Source organism: Microcaecilia unicolor, chromosome 1 (genome assembly GCF_901765095.1).
Source record: "Microcaecilia unicolor chromosome 1, aMicUni1.1, whole genome shotgun sequence".
Lineage (NCBI taxonomy): Eukaryota > Metazoa > Chordata > Amphibia > Gymnophiona > Siphonopidae > Microcaecilia > Microcaecilia unicolor.
In genome coordinates, this window is record NC_044031.1 from 45,237,677 (window position 1) to 45,265,462 (window position 27,786).

Below are 27,786 nucleotides of genomic sequence, written 5' to 3' on the forward strand. Positions count from 1 at the left end.
AAAGATAAGAGAAGCTGGAAAAGCCACCAGGAAAGCAAAGATACAAATAGAACAAAAGATAGCCAGTATGGTAAAACTGGGGACAAGATATAAGTGATAGGAGGAAGTGCCAGAATGGCGTGAGTGAGTCTCAAGGGTGAAGGGGAGGAATATGTAGACGCTGATAAGGATAAAGCTGAACTTCCTAACAATTATTTTTATTCTGTGCTCACGGATGAAAGACTGGGGGCAGAGCTGCAGAAAACAACTGCTAATGGAAATGGCTGTTTAATAGACCAGGACATATTTTCAGTAGACTGTTCGAGAGGAGCCAGCTAAACGAAAAGTAGACAAGGCGATAGGGCCTGATGGGATACATCCAAGGGTGCTCATAGAACTCGGGGAAGTTTTGGCAGCTCCATTGTCTGACTTCTTCAATGCTTCCTTAGAGTCTGGAGTGGTCTCGGAGGACTGGAGAAGGGTGAATGTGGTCCCTCTGCACAAGCGTGGAAGTAAGGAGGAGGTTGAGAATTAGTCTGACCTCAGTGGTGAGTAAACTAATGGAAATGCTTCTAAAGCAGAGGACCGTGAGGTTTCTAGAATCAAATGGACTTCAGGACCTGAGACAGCATGATTTCACTAGAGGCAGATCTTGTCAGACAAATATGATTGATTTCTTTGACTGGGTGACCAAACAGTTGGATGTGGGAAGAGTGCTAGATGTGGAGTACTTGGATTTTAGCAAAGCCATTGACACAGTTCCACACAGGTGACTGATAAATAAACTGAGTGCCCTTGGTATGGATGCTAAAGTGACTGACTGGGTTAAAAACTGGTTACGTGGAAGGAGACAGAGGGTCAGTGGTAAAAGGAGTTTGCTCCGAGGAAAAGGATGTTATCGGTGGTGTACCACAGGGATTGGTCTTTGGGCTGGCTCTTTTTAACATCTTTGTGAGTGATATTGCGGAAGAACTGTCTGGTAAGGTTTGTTTCTTTGCGGATAATACCAAACTTTGTAACAGGGTAGACACCCTGGAGGGTGTGGAAAGCATGAGGAGGGATCTGGCAAAGCTTGAAGAATGGTCCAGCAGTCGGCAACTCAGATTTAATGCTAAAAATATGTAGGTTTATACCCATAGATTGCAAAAATTCAAGAGAAAGGTATAGTATAGGGAGAGAAGAGTGAGACTTGGGGGTGACTGTGTCTGATGATCTCAAGGTGGCCAAACAGGTGGAAAAGGCAACAGTCAAAGCCAAAAGGATGCTCGGGTGCATAAGGAGAGGGATGGCCAGCAGGAAAATAGATGTGATAGTGCCCTTATATAAGTCTTTGAAGAGGCCCCATTTAGAATACTGTGTGCAATTCTGGAGACCGCACCTACAAAAAGACATAAACAGGATGGAGTCAGTCCAGAGGGCGGTGGTCAGTGGTCTGTTTCATAAAGTGTATGAAGACAGACTTAAGGCTCTCAATATGTGTACTTTGGAAGAAAAGTGGGAGAGGGGATATGATAGAGACATTTAAATACCTCTGTGGCATTAATGTACAGGAGGTGAACTCAGGAATGAGAGGGCATAGGATGAAGTTAAGAGGTTATAGGCTCAAGAGTAATGTAGGGAAATACGTTTTCATGGAAAGGGTGGTGGATGCGTGGAATGGCCTTCCGGAGGAGATGGTGGAGATGAGGACTGGGTCTGAATTTAAGAAAGTGTGGAACAGACACATGGGATCTTTTAGGGAAAGGAGGAGATACTGGTTGCTGTGGATGGGCAGACTGGATGGGCCTTTTGGCTCTTATCTGCCATCATGTTTCTATGTTTCTAGCTTGCCCTACGGTATGTCATTTTAAGCTGCAGTAAGAACGCATTAGTACATACTGCAGCTTGGTAAAAGGGCCCCAGAAATTGTACCTGAGGAAATGAAGGATTAAGGGGGTCTTTTACTAAAGCTTGGCTCTAGTTATCTGCAGTGGGGCCAATTTTATTCCTAGGGGCCCCGCTGCAGATAACTCAAGCTAAGCTTCAGTAAAAGACCCCCTTAGTGACCTGCCCAAGGTCACAGGAAGCAGCAGTTGGATTTGAACGGGGTTTCCCTGGTTGTCAGCCCAATGTTCTAGCTACTAGGTTACTCCTCAAAGAGTTGCACTGTAAATGTTTGCACACTATAAATAGTGCCAGAGACAAGTTAATGCAGACGATGAACAGAGTGACACATTTACAGGATCCCAGTCTGTCAGCAATATGCGTAAAGGCAGATGGATATGTCATTACATTTATAAATACACAGCAAGAAGATCGCTTGAAGACTAAAACCACCCAGTGCAGCAAATGGATTTCTTGGTTTTTTGGAGGTTAAATCAATCTAGACCATCTGTGAATTTATTATTTAGAGAAAGCCGCATCCTCTGAGTTGTGCAGGTTTTCAAAAATAGACAAGTTGTCAGCCTGAATTAATTCAACAAGATAAGGTGAAATTGCAGTTTTTCCACAATCATCAAGTAGCCCAACACCCCTAAATCTGGGGCACAGCTGGGAGCATCAAGGTCTCATAGAAACATAGTAGATGATGGCAAATAAAGACCAATTGGCCCATTCTTGGTTCACCCTACTAAGGATGTATCCCAGTTACTTGACTGCTTGTAGAATACCATTTGTTTTGTCCTCTTTCTCTTTAGCGTTTCACCTTCCTGGGTGGATTTACAAGTTCCCACAGTTAATCCAGTTTCCAGCAGCTCCCCTCCCCTCCCCTCCATGTCCTATCACCAAGCATTGTGATAATCGATGCACCCACCAAAGGTAGGGAGGCCGTTGCCTGGACCTCTAGCTACCTGGGTCTTGTGTTCTGGCCACCACCAACTTGCCAGCACAGACCCAATTGACAGCTAAGGAGCAGTAGCCTCCTGACTCCAAAGTAGCAGATGGAGGGGGGCGGGGACCACTGCAGTGATAATTCTCCCTCAGCAGTAGCATCTCAATAATGCCGGTTGCCGGAAACAGCCTGGCATTGAATACCCAGGTTGAACGCTGGCAGCGGGCAGTCAAAGCGCTGCTTGCCACTAGCTGAATATCGGGGAAATTAATTTAAAGCAAATCTTGGTTGGTGACAAAGAAACTACAAGTAAGGAAGCTATTCTGTGAAAACATAATTTATTGTATAAATGATAAAAGCAAAGAACATAGCTAGCAATTATAATCTGAGCAGTAATTAGTTCCTATACTACTAATAATTATGTCTTAGGCAAGCACAAAACAAAATAGCTAATATTCTTTAATATTCTAAAATGTAAGTATAAGCACAACATACCAAATTGGTTTGACTCAGCACTTCACAGACAGATATCTTTAACTATCTACCCCATTATCTCTGGGAGTTTATATAAAGAAGCCGTACCACTTTTTAATGGAAGCTCCAAATGCAGGAATGTCTCTGGTCCTCTGACAGTGGCTGGAATGCCTCTCCCAATCTGCTCCTGCTGACTTGGTAATAGTCAGCCAGCAGAGATGCCAAAAATGAGCAGAAGGACAGATATGCAGAATGATACAATGTCAAGTGACGTCTTTAAGCCACAGGCTGGCTACCAGAGTTGTCAACTCAGAGTTAATATGCTCTTTAATAAATGTCCTGGGCAAAAGGCTGTAGGAATAGGCAACAACAGTATACTAAAAAATGCAAAATCACACAAAGCAAAATACCCAAAGTTGTGGCAGGAGTGAGCTTGATGGCAAAAGCCAAGTCTCTGACTCTTCGAAGCCATTAGTAAGATTCAGTATCAGTGCTGTTTGTGTGAACTCTAAACAGTCTTTGTGATTGGTGGCGTGTAATAACAATAAACTTTATTTATAACCCGCTATATCTGTAAAAGTCTAAGCGGGGAACAAATCACATACAAAGTATAGGAACAAAAAACATAACAATAAAAACTATCACTCAAAAAAAAACCCTATACAAAAATTTGCTATATAACTCTTAAAATAAAACATGCTACAAGGTAAATATACAAGTTATTAAAATAAAACAGGATCATACCTCAGAGGAACCAAAATCCTGAGAAAATAAATGAGTTTTTAAAGCTTTTTTAAACTGATCTAAATTCTGTATTAAACGAAGTTCATTGGGCAATGCATTCCATAATTTAGGACCTTTGATGTAAAAATTAGAAGATCTACATTCTTCCAAATAAACCTGATGAAATGAAGGCACATCAAGTAGCTGTTTCTGAGATGATCTCAAAAAACAAGCAGGTTGGTAACACCTTAGAGTGGCACTGAGAGTTGAGGAAATGTTACCATTCAATATAACAATAAAATTTTAAACTAAATCTGAAATTTTACAGGGAGCTAATGTAGCGATTTCAAAATTGACGTAACATGATCATAGTGTGAACCTCCTTTAATCACTCTAGCTATGGAATTTTGAACAACGTGCAGTGCCTTCAACATATTACTGGTAATTCCCATTAACAGACCATTACAGTAATCTGTGATCTCATCGACGCCGACAGAACAGATCAGGCAGGTATTCTCCACATGGGTATCCATTGTATAGTGTCTCTGACATAGTATGACAAGAGTTCATTCTGGAATACAATATTTTGTCTTGACTGGCACCTCTGCACTGATAATGGCTGGTTTCAGTACACAGCAGAGGAATAAACATGTAGTCAGTGATCTTTCACACAGAAACAGGCTGAATGGAAAACTTCTGTGTTAAGCTTATATTGCTGTGCAAGCTTCAGGGTCCATCTTGAATTGGTTCATTTTGGTTCTGTGCTACACATAAAACTGTGGTCTAGGTCACATGCCCCATACTCTTAGATATTGGAAGGATCCTTCTACCCATTATAAGGGAAATATCACCTTCCATCGAGTTTTAAGAGATCCCATTGATGGCAGATTTAGACAAGCACATTTCCTAAAAATACCCATATAAACTGGGAGTGATCACATTGGTTCAATGATGTATACCTGCAATAATGTGTAAGGGAGTGGAGGAGTGGCTTAATGGTTAGGGTGGTGGACTTTGGTCCTGAGCAACTGAGTTTGATTCCCATTTCAGGCACAGGCAGCTCCTTGTGACTCTGGGCAAGTCACGTAACCCTCCATTGCCCCATGTAAGCCACACCTATGCATCAACTTTCTCCTACTCTAGCGCTCATCTCTGGAATGAACTGCCTAAACTGGTGAAACTTACTACTGATCACCCTACTTTCAAAAAGCACCTCAAGATCTTTCTATTTGGCAAAGCGTATGCCTCACTCCCTCCAGGCATCTCTACCTTCTGATCTGTCTTATCCCGGTGTCACATTACTCACCGCTGCTGTTTCTCTTTTACTTTACCTGGCTTTGCCTTTTTCCCATTATACTTCTAGGACATTAATTGTTTGACCCCTGACATGCTGTGTTTTTATGTAGATTGTTGTAAGCCACATTGGGCCTGCCCATGGGTGGGAAATTGTGGGATATAAATGCTGTAAATAAATAAATAAATAAATAAATAAATACATTCTCATGAAATGCTAGCTATCTGCTCTTTCAAGATCTTGCAAAATTCTCTCCTATACCTATCAGGACCTGGGGTTTTATATATAGAGCTTTGTTGAATCGTTCAACTCATTTCCTCCTCATTTATGGGTTCTTTGAGCAACTACTTGTCTTCTCCGCCTACTGGGGGCAAATCCACCTGTACCAGATAACTCTCTTCCCCTTAGTGACAATCCTTGGCCAGGAGTATAATGTTTCATAACAATCATTAAAAATTCTACTAATTCCCTGTTCAGTTCTTGCACACTCTCCATTCTTATCTTTAAGCATTGCTATCTTATAACCTACAAATCTTTAAATAAAACAAGCAAACTATCCCTGTTATCTAGATAACCTTTTTACTTAATAGAGGAAAGGACTTCAGAAACTCAACAACCGCTGATCCAACTTATAATTGCTTTCCTCTGCTCTGCGTGGCCAATTATTCGACCCACGTTGGCGAGAATCCTCATCAGTCTCGATCCTCTTTACTAGCACTAGCAGTATAAATTTTTTTACACTTTTTTAAAGAATTTTTTATATATACATGCTGTGCTGTGTGAAGGTGCTGTGAAAAGATGTAAAAGTCCGGCCCCTTAGAAGCATTGAGTGAAACAGGGGCTCGCTGTTGGGTGCGGGCATTCGCTACCATTCCAGCACAGCCATGGCTAGGTATTTGTTTTGCGATATTGCACAGCATGTATATATAAAACATTCTTTAAAAAAGTGTAAAAAAATTTATACTGCTAGTGCTAGTAAAGAGGATTGAGACTGATGAGGATTCTCGCCAACGTGGGTCGAATAATTGGCCACGCAGAGCAGAGGAAAACAATCAGCGGTCTAAATTATAAGTTGGATCAGCGGTTGTTGAGTTTCTGAAGTCCTGTCCTCTATTAAGTAAAAAGGTTATCTAGATAACAGGGATAGTTTGCTTGTTTTATTTAAAGATTTGTATGTTCAAACGTAGACAAGCACCAAGGGTATAGTTTACACCACATACTTCATATAGCGCCTCTAATTTCCTGTTCTCTCCTTCCACTGTCTCATTGTTCTTCTCAATTGATTGATTCCTTAATGATTTTGATTTCATCTCGTCAACTCTTCACAATGTAATCCATAACCTGAATTGTAACAAATTGTATTTCCACTATTCATAATGTATTGTAAGCCACACTGAGCCCGCAAAAAGGTGGGAAAATGTGGGATACAAATGCAATAAATAAATAAAAATAAAATAATATCTTATAACCTACCCAATGCTTCACCATTCTTGCTAGAATCTTCTCAATTTTGTTCCCAAACTGGTAGAGCTGATATTTACAGTAAATGAGCTACTTTTGTGTTTGCTGATGAATCATTTAATTCAGGGCTGTTTGTGTTGCTAAGAACCGAGTCTTATGCTATGACCTCTTAAAACAGCTTTGGCTGTTTCTTAATAGAGAATGGGTTCCCACCACCTTCAATGAATGTAGAGAAGTCTTTCCGTTTTTAGCTATATATTCCTGGAATCTCATGTCTTTATATAACCTAATAGGGAATTTCCACTGAGGTGGTCCTTTCCTTTTCTCTCCCACTTTGATATCTACCCATATCATCGAATGATCAGAAATGTCATATGGCCCTCTGCAAATTATATTTTTGAATGCATCTCTCTAGAGATCAGAAAATAATCAATTTGAGATTGGGTTGTGTGTGCTCTAGATCTATCTAGTTGATCCAGCAAACAGTAGAAGCACTCCTTTGTAAGTATTCAAGATTATGACATTTATCCATTTCAGGAATGTACACCATGTTAAAATCCCCTCCCATAATGACAGTTTTCCCTTCAAAGCCCCTTGGTATCCTTAAGACTTTCCTGTAATAATGTTTATCTTAGGTATTTGGGGCTTATATATTACATAATATCAACTTCAAGCAATCCACTATTACATGTAATTACACAAGGGCCCTCTGGGTCAATCAATAATTTATGTCTAACCACCTCTAGCCCTTTATGAAACAAAATAACCACCTCTGCTTTCTTAACTACGGTTGCATCCCCAGTTATTTCTTCAACCCACCAGTGTCTCAATTTTTCATGTTCTACAGCACTGTAAGAAAACCACTGAAGCTTTATTTTTTTTTAAGTGCTTGTAGATTTTTTTTTGCCCCTTTATGGTTAACAAAATACCCTCCACATTCCAAGATGCACACCTAACCATCCCCTTTAAGATATACCTTCTTTTAAACACATATCCCTTTGCTGCTTCTCTGTTTTTGGAAAGGTCATCCTAGCCACCAACCTTCCTAATACTTTCTCTCCCCATGATGCACTTGTTGTCAGTCAACAGAAGGTCCTAATTTCCTTTTGTCTCTACCATCCTCCCCTTTCCTCTTATACTAAATAATAGCTTCTCCTCTAAGGCAGCTGTCATACCCTGATGCACAGGGTCCTCTTCCCCATAAACAGATTTTCATAGTTCTTAGCTGTTAACCCACCTGATTATACCAGTGGGACATCACACCCCTCTTTTCCACTCTCATACCAGACATTCAAATTACCCCCCAGTAAATTGCTTTGTCGCTTTTTCACACTATTGAATTCTTAAACAGGAGAGGAGAAAGGGAATGGGACATTCAAAGCGGTTTACATAGTATATGCAGGTACTTATTTGTACTTGGGGGTAAAATGGAGGGTTAAGTGACTTGCCCAGGGTCACAAGGAGCTGCAGTGTGAATTGAACCCAGTTCCCTAGGATCAATATCTGCGTTGCTAACATTAGGCTACTCCTCCACTCCAGAGCATAACTCTGCTGAGTTTAGGGGTGCACACTTATTACAAGTCTCTTTTTCTCATTTACAGCAGCCAGTTTCTGCTTCTGACTATGATGCTCAAAGTTCTCCACTGAAGTATCTCTCATTGGCCTCCTGCTTCATCTGCTCACGACAGTCATAGACAGTGCCAAATCACAAACCACTATTTACAATGGAAAAAAGTTGATAAAAGAAAAATATAACATGCTTGTACAAGTCAACTGTCAATTTAAAAACTCCGACTTAAAGATCTGCACTACGCCCCTTCAAAAGACACTCTTTGGATGCCCCAAATCATCCTCTACATGCCACTCTGACATGCTGAGTGGAAATGAAACTTGATATACTGCCTTTCTGAGGTTTTTGCAACTACATTCAAAGTGGTTTACAGAGTGGAGGAGTGGCCTAGTGGTTAGGGTGGTGGACTTTGGTCCTGAGGAACTGAGTTTGATTCCCACTTCAGGCACAGGCAGCTCCTTGTGACTCTGGGCAAGTCACTTAACCCTCCATTGCCCTGTGTAAGCCACATTGAGCCTGCCATGAGTGGGAAAGCATGGGGTACAAATGTAAAACACATATATGCAGGTATTTATTTTGTACCAGGGGCAATGGAGGGTTAAGTGACTTGCCCAGAGTCACAAGGAGCTGCAGTGGGAATCAAACTCTCAGTTCTGCAGGATCAAAGTCCACTGTACTAACCACTAAGCTACTCCTCCACTACAAGATGAAGAAGGTTGATTGTGAATTGTTGTTGGGTGCTGGGATTATGTGGACTTGATAAAACTAGGAATTTAATTTATTCTTTATTGAGCTTGAGTTTGAAGGTTGCGGCTCAGTTTTCCATAAGGTTAAGGCCTGTTTTAATTTAACCTTATCCAGTATTCCTGTGATGTTGTTGTTGAAAGGTATGTAAATGATGACATCATTGGCATAGATGAATAGGTTGAATCCCATTAATTCCAGTTTTTGGCTGAGTGGAGCCATTATGACATTGAATAGTATGAGTGATATTGGAAGCCCTTGTGGTACTCCACACCCAGAGATCCAGGAGTCTGATAGTTGGCTCGATATTTTTACAATATAGGATCTGGTCCGTAGAAAACCATTGCACCATGCTGCTACTGCACCGCTAATTCCCATGTTGTCGAACAGGGTCATTAGTATTGTATGATCTACTAGGTCAAATGCACGTGACAAATCGAATTGTAATAGTAACATTTTCTGTCCTTGGCATAATAAACTTCTGAACTTTGTTATCAAAGTTCTGATGACCTTCTCGGTGCTGTGTAGTGGTCTGAAACCTGATTGTGAGCTGTGAAGGACTGAGAATTGTGTCAGATTTCTCAGGGGCTGTCACCGTCAGAGTTTCTCCCTTATGTGGTAGGGAAGCCCTGCCCAGTGCATCCCAGGATGCATTGGCCTGGTCAGGGCACTGCCATTTTGAAGGCGGCACTGGAAAAGGAGGGAGTGTGCTACTCTCTCCTCTATCATGGAGGTACCGGGAGGGTTGACTGCTAGACCACCAGGGTGGATGGGGGGGGGGGGGGGGGTTGGATTAGCAGCCTACTGGACCACCAGGGATTTTTGGGGGGTTGTGGGGGGAGGGGTTAGGGCTACAGATCCACTGGATCTTCAGTCCCCCCTGGGCCCTTGCGTCAGGGTAGATGTCAGGGGGACTGGAGGTGCACTGGACCTCCAGCCCCCGTGTTGCTGACTGGGAGGGGACTTGGGGGGCCACTAGGCCACCAGGACTGAGCGATGGCAGGAGTCCAGAAGTCAATGCACACAATCCTCTCGTACTTTCCCCCTATGATCAGAGCTAATAGCATGCTTAAATTTGCATGCTATTAACTCTGATCAAGGGGACGTTTTTGCCCTGTGTTGTTCCAATGCTAATTTTTGAGCACTGTTAGGAACAGCGCGGGGCTTCTGATCAGTGGGGCAACAGTGTTTGACTTTGCATGATCTCATTTCAATTCTGCTCATAGCACTTCTCAAAAATTAATATAATATCTTTTATTATAAACAGACATTCATTATACATTGACACTGTCAGCTTTGTTACACATGAATTCTTTTACATGCGTACAGATTCCAGCACTGCTGTCTTTTACAGTTTATTTCAGCAGCAATTTAAAGTCACCAAAATCTCAGCATATGTGAAATACAGTGCCAGAAGCTTTTACCATAGGCAATAGCACTTGACAACATTATTAAGCAATTTACACAAGACACTTGGGCTCACTTTATCAAGCTGTGGCATATGGGGGCTGGTGCTGGTGTTGGCCCGTGTTTTACATGCATGCCGAGGTCCCCTTTTACTGCAGCTGGTAAAAGGGAAGTCTCGCTTTCCAACAGGAAATGGCTGGGCGGCAAGTAAAGAACTTGCCACACAGCCATTTTGGGGGGGAGCCCTTACTGCCATCCATTGAGGTGGCGGTAAGGGCTCCCGTGTTAACTCGGCGGTAACCAGGCAGCATGCGGCACTGCCCGATTACTGCCAGGTACACTCTGGCGCTATGAAAAAAATACATTTTTGTAGCGCCGGAAATGAGGGTGCCCTAGGGGTGGGAAGTACCGCCAGGCTGCTGCGGTAGCCTGGCGGTACTTCCTGTATAGTGAGCGGTAAGCCCACGTTGGGCCTATCGCCACTTAGTAAAAGGAGTGCTTGCTTTCTACCAACCATTCACACGTACTACATACTTTCCCAAAACTTTTCTTCATCTCCCAACTCCTGATCTCACCCTCATTGCAATCCTAGTTTGTTCAGAACTCCAAGAAAACTTAAGAGATCCTTTAGAAAATTAAGCCATGAGTTATTCATGATTGCTATGCCCCACGCTTTCAGCTCCCGGTCCCGTGTGCGAGCTCCTCACCCGCTGCACATCAGGAATTTCCAGCCTCTCACTCACTCACTGGCCCCGCCCCCTCCTTCCTTCAATTTTCAGCCCTTCTTATCCAATCAGAGAACTGTCTCCAGGGTCCAAGTCACTCCAAGCAACATCCAGGAATTTTTCTCTCGAACGCGACTTGCCCTTCTAACATCCAGGCATCTCTCTCTCCTCATCCATGAACACAGAAACTCACTCACTCACTGAGCATGCGCAGCATCATCGGTCCCCGCACTCCCGCGGCACTACGGCACTGATAGGTGCTACCACAGCAACACTTCCTGATGCAGCCATTGCTGCCATATTCCACAGTCAGCACCCATGAACCCCAGAACTCCCTTCCTAGGGTTACCATATGGCTCCAGAAAAAGGAGGACGGATTGAGCCAGCCGGGTTTTACTTCCATTGCTTTCCAAGCAATGGAAGTAAAACCCGGCTGGCTCAATTACTTCCATTGAAAGCAATTGCTTTCCATTGAAAGCAATGGGCTGGCTTAATCCGTCCTCCTTTTTCTGGAGCCATATGGTAACCCTATCCCTTCCGCTGTGCACCAGAGTCCGCCTCCATATAAGCAACAGCCCATACAACTTCTCTCACTCCACCTTGGGTGGGTATTTTTTAAAATTCTATACCCTCTGTTAATTGGGGTCCATTGTATGGGATTATTATAAATAAGCAAGATCCAGAGGTAAAATGAAAGAAGGACAGGGGTGATTGCTCTGATCAACCCTGTATAAAGGAGGGGTAAAGGCAACCTGATTACACAGTCTGAGATCAGAGTTCATCATACTTAGATTGTGAGCCCTCCAGGGACAGGGAAATAGCCAGTGTACCTGAATGTAACTCACCTTGAGCTACTACTGAAAAAGGTGTGAGCAAAATTCAAATAAAAATAAATAAAATCCCAGAGAAAGAAAGAGAAAAAAAGAGATACACAGTGGGTGAGAATTTTTCTATTGACTTTTAACTCAGAAAAGTAAACAAAGCTGGGGATTTCCGTTTCTCTCAGTTGCAATTCTGAGTGAATATTCAATTTAGATTTAAACTAGGGATACAAGATAGAAAATGTGTTTTAAACTGCTTCAGGTTGTTTTCTTTTTTTCTACATACTTAATTTTTGTACCATTAATTATCGTATTATGATTCATTTGATTTGATGCCAGAATAAAGCTCTTAATTATTCTAGCGTGAGTTTTATCACCGTTGCCTTTTGGGAAAAAAGCACAGACTTGAGGAGGGTCTGAAAAATACATACCTATACGTTTCCCATAAGTGTTATGCACATTACTTGCTGCATTTAGGCAGTCCCCTTTACGCTTGCTATTGTGCCTACATTTAGTTGTGCCAATATGGTTTACACTATTATAACCATTCCAGGTGCCCAGATGCCATTATAGAATAGGTTCCCTGTGCAGCACTGGGGCATCCAGTTATAGAACTGGCCCCATAGTTTTTACCACTGGTGACCCTACCATTAGGCCACCTGAGGCGGAGGGGGGGGGGGGCTCAGGCGGCACTCTTTTGGAGTGGCATCCACTCCCATGCCTGCAGCGCTCTGGCATTGCTTCCCGCCCTTCCTTCCCTGAATTTACCTTCTTTTCTTGCTTTCCAAAAGTCAGGGCTGCAGCAGTTCCCACGCACTGCCTTGCCGCTGACCCCTTCTCTCTTACGGCCTGCCTCTCTGATGTACTTCCTGTTTCCTCGGAGGCAGGGCGGGCCACAGTAGAGTGAAGGTGCCGGGGCTGGCAGCAGGGCAGCATATGGGAACTATTGCAGCCCTGACTTTTGGAAAACCAGGAAAGAAGGTAAATTCGGAGAAGGAAGGAAGGGAGGAGATGTCAGATGGGGGGGGGGGGGGGGGGCGGGGTGGCAGGGCAGAGCGGAGCTGAGGTGGCAGACCAACTCCTCACCTCAGGCAACAGACTGTCTTGGGCAGCCCCTGGTTTCTACTAAGCCCCTTTATTTTTGAATTTGGAATGTCGTACATTTGTGGGTAGTTTTGAAGGTCCCTTTTAGTATTCTGATCACAAGGTCATTGGTCTGGTTTAGAAACTAGCACAAAAAAAACACAAAAGGGCCTCAAGAATTGGAGCAATGGTACAATCTTTAATTATAAAAGACCCGACACGAGCCGTGTTTCAGCGCTCAACTGCGCCTGCCTCAGGGGTCAAACTGTAATAGGACTTGACAAGTGTGCTAGCCGACTGTACTAGAATCCTTTCAATCGCTGTCACTGGTCTTCTGAAAAAACCGCAATGAAAAGATACCAGACTATAAATAGGATTGGCGGGGAGGAGGAGGTTGGGCTACAGACACACCCTCTATTGAAAATTCTTGGCTATGCCACTGTACAGTAACACCATATTAACTCGAAGTCTAGGATGCTGGATACTGTTCTTGATTTATTATATTCTGCACTGCGATGTTCTTTTGATAATTTCTTGATTAATTGACTTTTTATATTAAAACTTCCTTTTATAGTTGATTGTTATTATGTTTGTGGAGATCCCTTGCTACAGTAATACTGATCTCATCAGTTGTTCCCTCAGCAGTGGTACAGGGGGGTCCATAAATAGCCAATATACAGGGTGAGGCAAAAAAAGTTACCTCCTAGATTTTTTGTCGTTTTCTCAGTAACCGCTTTGAATTTCAGTGAGAAATTTTACATACTTATTTAGTCATCATACTTACATATTACTATTAAACAACATTTAATTATCTTAAGCTATGTTGATGTTACTGACATTTTAGCATTATTACCTAGCGATTTTTGCGTGTTAAAATCGTTTGCGCTAAAACACAGCAAACATCATCAAACGATACAATTACAATGAGTCAGATCTTCACAGTCACTATGAATGCTCAAAGTATTCATCTTCTCTCTTTAGGTTTTAAATTTAAGGGCCTAGCCTAAATTTTGAGTAGCCTTAGGGCAAAACAAATGGGGAAAGCCAAGCCTTCAGTGGTTTGGTCCGTGTGGCAGGCTGTCCCAGATCATCTGTAGCGCTTCCTTGAGCTTTGGGTGGAGTTTGAGATAGGCCTCCAACATTGCTGCCAAGAGAAAAGCCTACGTCAATGTGATTTCATTAGCATTAAGCTGCTACATTGCTTCCCCCCCCCCCCCCCCCAAATAATGGTAGTTTTATAATGCAAACATTTTTGAATGCCGAAAATCACTGTGTTTAAAGATAATCTCAAGCAACTTGGCACATAAACATATATAGTATCAACAAGTAAAGCTGTAAAATGTCACGTTGAAATTCCAAACAGTTGCTGAGAAAACAGCAAAACTCTCTAGGGGGTTATTTTTTTTTTTTTTGCCTCACCCTGTATAGTAGGAGACAGTAGCGTAGCCAGAGCTTAATTTTTAGATGGGCCTGGAGGTGGACTGGGTGGACACAGGCCTCGCATTTCCTCTCCACCCGCTATCCCCCCCCCCCCCCGCAACAGCCCCCTGCACATGGTCAGTTCTGGTCATTTTTACTGACCTGAAGCGCCGTTCTCCCTCCAGCACCGACGATTCCCATAGCCAGCCTTCTGCCAGCGTGTGTCGTCGGGGCCTCTTCTCAGGTGCGTCCCGCCTACTCTGCAACTTCCTGTTTTCTGCAAAGGTGGGATGCAGGAAGTTGCAGAGTAGGCGGGACGTGCCTGAGAAGAGGCCCCGACAGTGCTGGAGGGAGAACGGCGCTTCAGGGCAGTAAAAGTGAGCAGACCACGTGGATAGGGAGAGCGGGCAGAAGAGGCTGGGCGGGGCCTGGAGCAAAAGTGGCTGGGCCTGGGCCCATCCAGGCCCACCTGTGGCTACGCCCCTGGTAGGAGACTAACAATTACTACCATCTGAGAGCAAGTTAGAGCCTGTGCAGTCTTCTTCCTGCTCCCAGCATGCAGGTTGACTTTGATGCATTACATAACATACATAGGGCCCTGTTTACTAAGGTGCACTAGCGTTTTTAGCACGCGCTAACTGTGTAGACGCCCATAGGAATATTATGGGCATCTACAGGGTTACTGCCCATAGGGGTCCTTTTACTAAGGTGTGCCAAAAAATGGGCTGCATTAGTGTAGGTGCGTGTTTTGGGCGCACACAGATCCATTTTTCAGCGCGCCTGTAAAAAAGACCTTTTTAAAAATTTTCTGAAAATGGACGCGCGGCAAAATTAAAATTGGTGCGCGTCTATTTTGGGTCTGAGACCTTACTGCCAGCCATTGACTTAGTGGTAAGGTCTCACGCACTAACCGTGCAGTAATTGTCTATGCACGTAGAATGATGATTACCGCCCAGTTTCTGCCGCACGCCAGAAAATAAAAATTATTTTCAGGCACGCGTAGCAGACGTACGTCAAAAATGAAATTACCACAAGGGCCACACAGTAGCCGGGTGGTAAATCCAAACTGATGCACATTTTGTGCGCGTAGACGCCTACGTGGCTTAGTAAAAGGGCCCCATAGAGTTTTTTTTTTTTAATTTTCTTTTATTAATTTTAATATTATCACATAAAGATGACATTACATCACAATGCTTTGGAAATTCACAATATTCTAAATAATACAGTAAACCTAATAATAAAAAGAAAGAATCAAAATAATTTGTCCACAATAAGTGGATCCAAGAACAGGAAATAAACCCACGTATCTAAATACATATCAGAAATAAACATTATATAATAAGTCACATTGACCAGAAGGAATTTAGGAACATACAGCCTAGACAGTACATTTAACTAGAAGTTACCATTTCAGGGGTATCCTTCACATTCTCTCTAGCAGTAATAAATTCTTGTAAAATTTGGGTGAAGAAAAAAGGTAATTAACTCCATGCAAAGAAATCAAACACTTACAAGGAAATTTAACAAAAAAAGTTCCACCGAGTGAAAGAATTTTTGGTTTAAAAACCATCAACTCTTTCCTCCTAACTAAAGTTTCTTTCGCTAGATCTGGAAAGATCTGAATTTTAGCACCCATAAAGATGGCATTCATTTTCCGGAAGTAAGTACGCAATACCAAGTTTTTATCCGACTCCAGTGCAAAAGTTACAAGCAATGTAGCTCGGTCTGTGATTTCAGACCTTTCAAGAAAATCAGTTAAATTGAAATTTTGCGATTGTTCTGGTGTTCCATTTGTTAAACGCGAAACTTTTTTTAAGTACTGTGTTCTAGTCACTGGAGGGTGACTTTCTGAAGGAATATCCAGAATCTCTAAGAAATACTTTTTCAAAAGTTCAATAGGTGAAATAAACGAAGATGAAGGAAAATTCAAAAATCTTAAGTTGTTCTTTCTAAGCTGATTTTCAATATACTCCATTTTACGTGCCTGGGCATTATTTTCCTTAATTACAGAAACCACAGTAGATTGCATTGATTTTAATTCAGAGTCATAATTTTCAACCTTAGTGGATATCTGTGCATTAGTAGATTTTAATTGACTTATTTCAGTCTGGGCATAATTCAATATCTGCTGTAGAGATGTGTTTACCCCTTGGATGGCCTCCCAGAGAGTGTCCATAGTGACTTTTTCAGGTTTTGACGAACCTCTTCCTAATCCAGGGGAAAAAATCTCCATGGATTATGCCTAGGGGTAAATATCCCCCTTCTGTTGTTATAGTACCTGGGGTAGAGGCGAGGGCTGGTCCTCCCGCAGCCGTTGGAAAGTCACCAACTCCGGACGCTCCCTCATACGGCCCTCTCTCAGCTCCGCTACTCCTTCCAGGTTGCGGAGGGGTCAAACTGGAAGGGGGGTTCAATGTAGCTCCCTCAGTACTGTGTTCCAAAGATAGCGTTGTGGAACTTCTAGAAGTTTGAACCGGCGTTCCCGGTGGGCGGATTCCGAAGCTCTCCAGTGTGGGTTGCGACATGGTGGGTACATTAACTGCGCTCAAAGAGGTAGGAGCAGCAGTTTTACCTTTTCTCTTCCCCATTGTACCTGGGGAGCGCTCCGTATCGCGAATCCTCAAAGGTAAGCTTCTGGAGCTCTCTCACACACGTCTGGTCAGGCAGCCATCTTGGATCCATCCTCCCCCATAGAGTTTTTATATGCCGCAACTACCCATCAGGGCTTAGTGAGACAGGCAGACCCTGTGAAGTAACAAAAATAGTTTCAAAATATAATCTCTTCCTTATTCCTAAAACATTTATTATAGTAGGCGCCCAATCAGTAACCTCATAGAAAGAAAATATGCATATCCAAAATATTTCTTAAAAATTAAAATTTGTAACTGTTTTCTAAAAACATGGTTTTGTATATGCCTTAAATAAAGAGGAATAGAGACTTCCACAGCAGTGGTGTTTGATAAAACAGGCTACCCGATAAGCTAGTTTTATATTTTACTCCTGTCGGACTAGGAAAATGCAATAAATAACTATCGTGAAGATCTCTAGTCTAATCCTTCTTCTGTTTGCATCTAACTTAACAAATACATTGGGGCAGTCCCTTGAAATATCTTAAAGTTAAGTGTACATATCTTATAATGTACATGTGCCTCCACAGGCAGGCAGTAAAGGTCCCTAAATAAAGGTAAAACTCTATCACTGTTATGTGCTGAGAAAATCAAGCATGCTGCTGTGTTCTGAACAGTTTGCATTTTTTTTTTCAAAAGAGTCTTCTGGCAACCTGCATAAATGCTGTTGCAGTTGTCTAATGTTGACAGGACTAAACTGGACAGTAAGCCTAAAAGTATGAATTTTGAACATATTCCTGATTTTCCTCAACCCAGTCCTTGAGGCACACCCAGCCAGCTGGGTTTTCAGAATATCCACAATGTACAGTGAAACCTCGGTTTTCGTTGACATCGGTTATCGTCGGTTTCGATTTTCGTTGATTTTTTCAGTGAAAAGTTTGTCTCGGATTTCGTCGGTTGCCTCGGTTTTCGTTGATTTTGTTGATGTGTCCATGTGACCTCGCTGCTAATTTTGCAAAAACAAAGGGTGGCCCACACGTTCTCCTGCTCATTGTGGCATTGTTTCTCGTTGTGTGAGCATCACCCCCCGCGTCTAACGCAACACACGCAAGATAAAATCACATGTGCTCAAATCTAATAAGTTAACCCTTTCCCTTTAGCTCCATCATGGAACTGTATTTATTCTCTATAAAATGTGTTTTTGGTATGTATTTTGGAGTGTCTAGAACAAATTAATTGGATTTACATTGATTCTTATGGAAATAATTGCCTTGGTTTTCGTCTGTTTCGGTTTTCATTGATTGTTTTTGGACGGATTATCAACGAAAACCGAGGTATCACTGTATATGCATGAAATAGATTTGTGTACCAAGGAGGCAGTGCATGCAAATCTCTCTCATGCATGTTCATTAATAGGGTTACCATGTGGCTCCAGAAAAAAACAGAGGATAGATTAAGTGAGTCCAAGTTTTACTTCTATTGCTTTCAACGGAAGTAAAATCCAATCCAATCTGTCCTCTTTTTTCTGTATCAAAAAAAGTAGACTTTAATGTTCAATGTTCACTTCTAAATGTATTCAGGTAGGAGGGAAAGGTCTCATAAATCCCAGGAATATGTCACTACATAGTGATTTCAGTATTGGCAAGTCCCTTTTGTGATTGAAATAATCATAGACCAAAAAACCTCCTCCTTCCTCAATTTGTGCTGGAGCCATATGGAGGGGCATTTTCGAAAGAAACGTCTAAATCAGAATTTGGACATTTTACAAAGATTTCGAAATTCCGAACAGGAAAGAAGGTCATTTTCAAAAAAGATGCACATCTATCTTTTGTGTTCAAAAATACTATGGATGTCCTGTGATTTGGACGTTTTGTGAAGTGGATGGCCTTTTTTGGTCCATTTTCGAACAAAAGATGTCCAAATGCAAGACTTCCAACACAGAGGAGAAGTGGCTTAATGGTTAGTGAGCAGGCTTTGATCCTGGCAGCATGGGTTCAATTCCCAGTGCTGCTTCTTGTGATTTTGGGCAAGTCAAATGTACAAGGAGCATTTTTGGATGTGACATCTAAGTCTGAATTTGGACGTTTTTTGTAAAACGTCCAAAATCAGAACAGGAAAGGTCATTTTCTACAAAAAAGTCTATCTTGTCCTTTTGAAAATGCTGTTTGGAAAAAATGTTTTGTGATTTAGATGTTTTATTTTTTGGTCCATTTTCAAACAAATACATCCAAATGCAAAACGTACAAAATACACAAGAAAATCCACAATAAAGTGAAACCATTCACATGTTCTAAGGGTGGTAAAAGCTTTGGTTGTAATGTAAATCTAAAAGTGCATCAGAAAGTCTACACAGGAGAGAAACCATTTGCATGTATAGAGTTTGGTAAAAGCTTTGGTCTGAAGGTAAACCTCACAGTGCACCAGAGAATCCACACAGGAGTGAAACCATTTTGTGGTAAAAGCTTTGGTTGGAAAGAAAGCCTCACATGGCATCAGAGAATCCACACAGGGATGTAACCATCTGCATGCACTGAGGAGGTAAAAGCTTCAGCTGCATTGGGACAGGTAATTAGGGAATGTACACTCTTGCTATGAAGTATGGAAAAATAGCACTCTGGTATTTAGATATATGTAATGAGACCTCTTTTTCATCTATAGATCTGAATTCAAAGCCCAAATCTAATGATAAACAATAGACACAAGGCTCAGATATTATTAAAAAGGAATAGCAAGCTTGGCATCAGGTAGAATAGTGGAAAAGTGACATCCCAGGAAAGCAATAGGGCATCCTTAGGGGCACTGCATTGGACTTTATAAAATGCTCCCTGGTACACATCTCACCATTGCTCCCTTACCTTGTCTGCTGAGCCCCCCAAACCCCACTGAAAACCCACTACCCCCAACTGTACACCACTACCATAGTCCTTACAGGTGAAGGGAGTACCAATATGTGGGTACAGTGGGTTTCTGGTGGGTTTTGGAGGGCTCACAGTTTCCTCCACAAGTGTAACAAGTAGGGGGAGGAAGAAGCCTGGGTCCACATGTCTGCAGTGCACTGCTCCACTACTAGACTACTCCAGGGACCTGCATGCTATTCTAATTGACCTGAGTATAACATCTGAGGCTGGCAAGTAATATTTTTAATCATATTTTTTGGGGTGGGAGGGGGATAGTGACCACTGGGGGAGTAAAGGGAGATCTTCCCTGAGTCCCTCCAGTGGTCATCTGGTCATTTGGGGCACCCCTTGTGTGGCGTAGAGGAAGTAGCCCAGTGGCCAGCACTTTCAGACCTTGATCCTGGGGAAGTGGATTCAATTCCCACTGCAGCTAGCTTTTATAAAAGCAGATCTAGCTCAAAACATCTAAGTTTTAGTCTTGGACATCTTTGTCTTGTTCCATTATTGCTGAAAGATGTCCATGTCTTAGGAAAGCCCAAGTCCCACCTTGAACACACCCCTGGCACGCCCCCTTGAGATTTGGGCATCCTTCTGGCGGACTTCAGAGAAAGACGTCCAAAAAGAGGCTTCAATAATACTGATTTGGACGTTTCTGTGAGATAAACATCCAAATGCTGACATGTCACTTTTTGGATGTCTATCTCTTTTGAAAATGAGCCTGATGGTAACCCTAATTGTTATGCATATCCTGAAAACCTGACTGGCTGGGTGCGTCTTGAGGACTGGGTTGAGAAGCACTGTTCTAGTGGACCTTAGAAGACTTGCAGGTTGGGTCATGATATTTAGCACCAGCAGGGTCATCTAATAAAGAAAATAGAAAACACAAGAGTAGGGCAGTGAGGCAGAAGCTTGTGAATTAGTTTTGGAACACACAAAGAAAACAAATGGGGTTCACACTCTCCACAGGAACGGAAACCAAACAGTAAAGGGGTGGAAAGGACCCAAAATCAAATGATCAGTCAACCACACAAGGATAAGATGCTCCAGAAGAACCCTTTATTCAGACCCAACACAGTCCGTGTTTCGCCTAGAACAGCCTTCTTCAGGGGTCAATCTATTGGTGTTCAGTAATATATTGACTGATTGAGCATTTAGATATCTTGGCGAGCTTTTTATATAACGTGCTGCCGATATAAATGCAAAAATTGCATTTATATCGGCAGCACGTTATATAAAAAGCTCGCCAAGATATCTAAATGCTCAATCAGTCAATATATTACTGAACACCAATAGTTGACCCCTGAAGAAGGCTGTTCTAGCCGAAACATGGACCGTGTTGGGTCTGAATAAAGGGTTCTTCTGGAGCATCTTATCCTTGTGTGGTTGACTGATCATTTGATTTTGGGTCCTTTCCACCCCTTTACCGTTTAGTTTTGGAACACGTCATTGATCTAGTAACCCAGCAGTAGGGACGACAAAAAGAATGAATCTTTCAGTGTCAGAAGTGGAAGCTCCAGAACAGGACTATGGCACGTTAGGGGAAGGATCTTGTGTGGGATAGGCCAAGTCTGCCCTGGGATAGGCCCACTGCACCTGAAGTTTTCTTAGCCTGACAAGCGATAAGAGCTGCAAGTGTTAGCGCTGTGGGGCAAATTCAAGCCAGATAATGACTGGAAGCTGTCTGGTAATCTATTGTGTGGAGAGGTCACCTTGTACCTGATCTGTGAATTCCACTTATATTAAATTCAATTAAAAATCAAGAATAACAACAACAACAAGCAAAAAAAACTAACAGAAATCCAAAATGATTTAAAATAGTGTCTTACAAATGTGGCTAATTTTAGTGGCAGAAGAATTCACCTTAGTTGAAGGCCTACTACTACTACTACTAATAGCATTTATATAGCGCTACCAGACGCACGCAGCGCTGTACATTTGACATAGAGAGACAGTTCCTGCTCAAAGAGCTTACAATCTAGGTATCACAAACAGACAAGACATTACGGGCAAGGAAATTACAGGGCAAAGAGGAACAGGGGAAGAGGGCAAATGAGTAGCGGTTAGGAGCCAAAGGCAGTAGTGAAAAGGTGAGCTTTTAGCACAGATTTGAAGACAGGTAGAGATGGAGCTAGACGTATGGGTTCGGGAAGACGGTTCCAGGCATAAGGTGCCGCAAGATAAAAGGAACGAAGTCTGGAGTTAGCCTATTTGTTTATACCTGTACTGTAAGTTCAGTGGCCCTCTCATTGCCCTTCTATCCACCTCTTACCGTCAGTTCTTCCTCTCAGCCCATCTGGAGCACTCAGCAACATAAAAGTGTTATTCAGAATGCTGAGATGAGGCAGGGAACTAATGGCTGAAGTAAAAATGCATGGCAGATTGGGCCTGTTGGTCTGAGTGTATGCAGTATTGATTGCATTTTCATTTAAGCAAACATGTTTTCATCCCTGCTTCCTCGGGTAAGGGGACCTATCATGCTGTCCAGTCACCATAGCAACTGGGTAGTTGGGGAGGGGGGAGGAATGAAGGTGGCTGTTGTGTGAGAGATGAGGCATTGCATGATTACAGAACCTGCGGTACCTCCATCCAGAATTTAACCTGTGCGGCATTGTCAGACGCTGTCAGGGAGTCATCAGAACAAGCAAATCTCTGCACCTGCAATTTTATTTCAGCGCAAGGCGAAATGAGTGCACAGGTGAATTCAAAGGGACCATGCTCATGGTAAAAAATGAGAATCTGAGAATTTCTATGTACAATAAGTGCCATTGAGCAGCAGAGGAGCGGGCAGTCCACACAGTGCCAATATCGTGTCATGTCCCCTACCTCAACACAAGTGGCATCCTCGGGCTGCGCGGGGTCCTGTCGACACGCACACTTGACTGGCACTGCCTGAGCCATGTGTGTGTAGTCCTTCTCTGGGTTTGTTCAGAGAGTGGTGGTTGCAGGCTCCTTAATTGCTTTGCTTCCATGCACCTGTTTCTGCTCTCTCTCTCTCTCTCTCTCTACCTGGCTTCCAAGCTCCTTGATTGCTTTGCTTCCACCCACCTGGGTCTGCTCTCCCTCTGCCTGGCTTTCCTTGCTTCTCTCCTATTGGTCTCCTGGCTCCTCCTTTCTTTCCCTTGCTCTTGTCCTATGGCTGTGCCCCTTCTCCCTGCTGGTCCCTGCTGATGTCAGACACCAGCACTTTATAAGCTGAGCTCTCCCTGGACTCAGTGCTTCGGCTTCTACTTTGGTAGGTGTTACTTGCTCAGTAGTGTGCTTCTCCTCTACTTTGTTCTTTGTTGCTGAATTGCCTGTACCTGGATTACTCTCATGCCTGCTGCCTGCCTACTGACTCTGCCTGTACCTGGATTACTCTCATGTCTGCTGCCTGCCTACTGACTCTGCCTGTACCTGGATTACTCTCGTGTCTGCTGCCTGCCTACTGACTCTGCCTGCACCTGGATTACTCTCTTGACCTGCTGCCTGCCTACTGACTCTGCCTGTAGTTGGATCATTCTCTTTCCTGCTGCCTGTCTGGCCGTCACGTTCATCACCCCGCTTCCTGCTCCATCCTGTAAGCCCTGCAGGCCGCCCGCACCTAGGGGCTCAACCTCTGGGGAATGGCAGTCAGCGCAGGTGAAACCCGGGGTTGTCCGGCCGCCTCTACTTGGTACAAGAACTCACAAGTCTGACATATCGTGACATGGAAACATAAAAATATGACGGTAGATAAAGGTCAAATGGCCCATCCAGTCTGCCCATCCTCCATAACCCTAACTCCTCCTTTTCCTAAGAGAAACCACATGCTTGTTCCATGATTTCTAAACTTTGACAAGTCCTCATCTCTACAACCTCCACCGGAAGGCCATTCCACGCTTCCACCACCCTTTCCATAAATGATTATTTTCTTATATTCCTCTTAAGCCTATTTCCTCTTAATTTCATTATATGCCCCCTCATTCCAGAGTTTTCCTTCATTTGAACAAGGCTCTCTTCCTGTGCATTAATGCCCCTGAGATATTTAAGTGTTTCTATCATATCTCTTCTTTCCCTCCTTTCTTCCAGCTATACATGTTGAGGTTCATAAGCCTGTCCTTATATGTTTTATGTCCAAGATCACTTACCAATTTTGTAGCTGCCCTCTGGACCGACTCCATCCTGTTTATATCTTTCCATAGGTGTGTTCTCCAGAATTGCACACAGTACTCTAAATGGGGCCTCACCAGAGACTTATACAAGGGCACCATCACCTCTTTCTTCCTGCTTGTCATCCCTTTCCTTATGCATCCAAACATCCTTCTAGCTTTGACCATCACTTTTTCTACCTGTTTGGCCACTTTAAAGACATCAGACACAATCACTCCCAAGTCCCATTCTTCTTTTGTACTCAGAAGCACTTCACCCCCTATATTGTATTGTTCCCTCGGATTCTTGTGACCCAAGTGCATCATCCTGCATTTTATTAGCATTAAATCTCAGTTGCTAAATATCAGACCATTCCTCAAGCTTCGCTATGTCCTTCCTCATGTCATCCACACCCTCCATCCTGATGCACAGTTTGGTATCATCCGCAAAGAGCCAAACCTTACCATATAGCCCTTCCATAATATCACTCACAAAGATGTTAAAAAGAGCCGGCCCTAGGACCGATCGCTGCAGTACTCCACTGATAACATCCTTATCTTCAGAGCAAGCTCCATTTACCACTACCCTCTGTCTCCTTCCATTCAACCAATTTTTAACCCAGTCAGTTTCTCTGGGTCTCATACCGAGGGCACTCAGTTTATTTATGAGTCACCTGTATGGAACCATGTCAAAGGCCTTGCTGAAATCCAAATACACCACATCCAGAGCCCCTCCCACATCCAACTGTTTGGTCACCCAGTGAAAAAAATCAGTCAGAGTCATCTGACATGACCTGCCTCTAGTGAAGTCATGCTGCATTCCATTCAATTTGAGAAACCTCACAATTTAGAAACGTTTCCATTAGTTTACTCACCACCAAGGTCAGACTGATGTAACAAGGTCATGCACATCTGACACTGCCCTTGACAAATGGGATGTGTAGCACCAGAGCCTGGTAAAGGCCAAACATAGTGTCTTCCTATCTCAATCAGGTGCCACCCTGCATAAAATCCTCTATACTACTGCCTGAGCGGGTGTGAAGTGGTCAAGGGCAGCGTCAGATGAATATGACCTTGTTACATCAAGTCCTGGGGTCTAGCAGGTCCTCCACTGCTTTGCTATATTTACAAGGCTCCAATGTTAGAGCATTTTGGGATTTTTGCAAAAACATTTCTCCAGAGCATAGTCGGAAAAGAATTTACGTATCCCCTCTTTAAATATCTTATACCATACCAAGCATCTAGACTTCTCCTATCAAATCAGAATTTATTAGTTATTCCTTCCTTATGACGTGATTCACCTACAATCTATTCATGATTCCATTTTCCTTGTCATTGATCCCACACTATGGAACCATTTACCTGAACACATGCAATTGGAATATTGTTACCCACGATTTAAGACTAAGCCGAAGGCATATTTCTTCCAAAAAGCTTTTAACCCAGAACCAAATGATTGAATGTTTGTGGACTGAAAATTGCACTAAACTTTAGCTTGAATTGAACAGTGAGACCCTGTACTTTACCTTTACTATAGAAATTGTAATGTTTTCTTTTCATACCTATGCCTACCTCTTTATAGAATTTTATACTTTGTAAACCACTAAGTTGGATATACCTAATAGCAGTACATCAAATAGAAATAAACTGTAAACTGTAATAAACTGTAAACTGATTTATTCCATTCTAACATGGCATCACAATCTTCTCTCTGTGTTTTCAATGAGGAAGGTTCTGGAATCCCTGCACACCTGATCTGATTCTAGAGGTGGTGAGGTAATGGAGGCTGGGCCATAATGGAGCAGGGTGAATCTTCCATTAATTAATGTTCCTGTGATTTCCTCCATGGGAGACCACTGAGAAGGAGAGGAGCTAACAGAAGCCGAGGGAATCCGGAGAGCAGCCAGATTATCCAGCCAAGGAGAACTGTTGCCGCTAATATGGCTAGGTTAAATAAAAGAGAACCTTTGCTTAGAGAGAGTAGAAGGTTGAAGAAACCCTGTTGCAGATGTCGTACTCTACATACTTTATTCTTGGGGAACCATCAATAAAGGTGTTATTATTTTTACCTCAGGAATGATTTTTTTTTTTTTTTTTCTTCCTAAGTTTTTGCTGCTCATATGTGCATCACTCCAGCAAAGGTATTGAGGTGATCAAGAATATCAGAACGTATCTCCTTAACTAGTACATGAATGAATATTAAGGGGCCCTTTTATGAAGCGGCAGTAGCCATACTGCCAAACCCATAAGTGCCAAATTGGTCCTACCACTGAGATCGCTCAGGAGCCTGGCCTTCCTAACGCCGGGCTCCTCAGTGAGCCAGGCGGTAGGGCCAATTTGGAGCATGCGAATGTGGCAGTATGGCTTCCAGCTTGCAACAATTATGGTGATAGAAAATATTTTTGTATTTTCTAGCGCAGGGGGTGTGACTGGCGGTAATTGGGCACTGCTGTGTGCTCCCCGGTTACCACCGGGCTACCACTGGGGCCCCTACTGCCTCCTAAATAGGAGGCGGTAAGGGGTCCTGCAAGAAATGGCTGCAGCCAATGCCTTGGCTTAGCACATGGCCATTTCCTCACAGAAAAAAAACATCTTTTACTGGCAGCGGTAAAAAGGGGCCTCGGCGTGCAGCAAACCCATGTACTAATGCCACCGCAGGACCCCTTTTACCACCATTTGGTAAAAGGACCCCTAATTGTCTTAAATTAAATTGTGATAAGACAAAATTTTTCTTAATTGGTAATAGACTTGACATTGATTGTGAAACTTCTTTTCATATTGATGGTATAACTTTTAAACTTGAATCCTCTTTGAAAATATTAGGGATCATCCTGGATTCTGAATGAGTGAATCAAGTGGTTAAAAGCTGTTTTCATTTCCTGCATAAATTAAAAAGAGAACAAAAATGTATTCAGCAAGATAAATTAGACTAGTAGTCCAATCACTGATATGGTGCCAGAAATGGTAACCAAAGCTGATGCGTCAGAGAAACAGAATGAAATTTCTGTAAACTTGGATGATGTAATGGCGCAATTTGACAAATTGAAGAGTAGCAAATTGCCTGGACCGGATGGTATTCATCCCAGAGTAATGATAAAATTGAAAAATGATCTTGCAGAACTATTGTTAGTAATATGTAATTTATTTTTAAAATCAAACGTGGTACCAGAAGATTGGAGGGTGGCCAATGTAACGCCGATTCTTAAAAAAGGTTCCAGATGTGATCCGGCAAATTATAGACCGGTGAGCTTGACGTTGGTGCCAGCAAAATGGTAGAGACTATTATAAAGAACAAAATTACAGAGCATATTCAAAAGCATGGATTAATGAGACAAAGCCAATGTGGATTTAGTGAAATGAAATCTTGCCTCACCAATCTATTACATTTCTTTGAAGGGGTGAACAAACGTGGATAAAGATGAGCCAGTCAATTTTGTGTATCTGGATTTTCAAAAGGCATTTGACAAATTACATCATGAAAGACTCCAGAGGAAACTGGAGAGTCATAGGGTAGGAGGTAGTGTTCTATTGTGGATTAAGAACTGGTTAAAAGGTAGAAAACAGAGAGTAGGGTTAAATGGTCAGTATTCTCAATGGAGAAGGGTAGATAGTGGGGTTCCCCAGGGGTCTGTGCTGGGACCACTGCTTTTTAACATATTTATAAATGATCAAGAGATGGGAGTAACTAGTGAGGTAATTAAATTTGC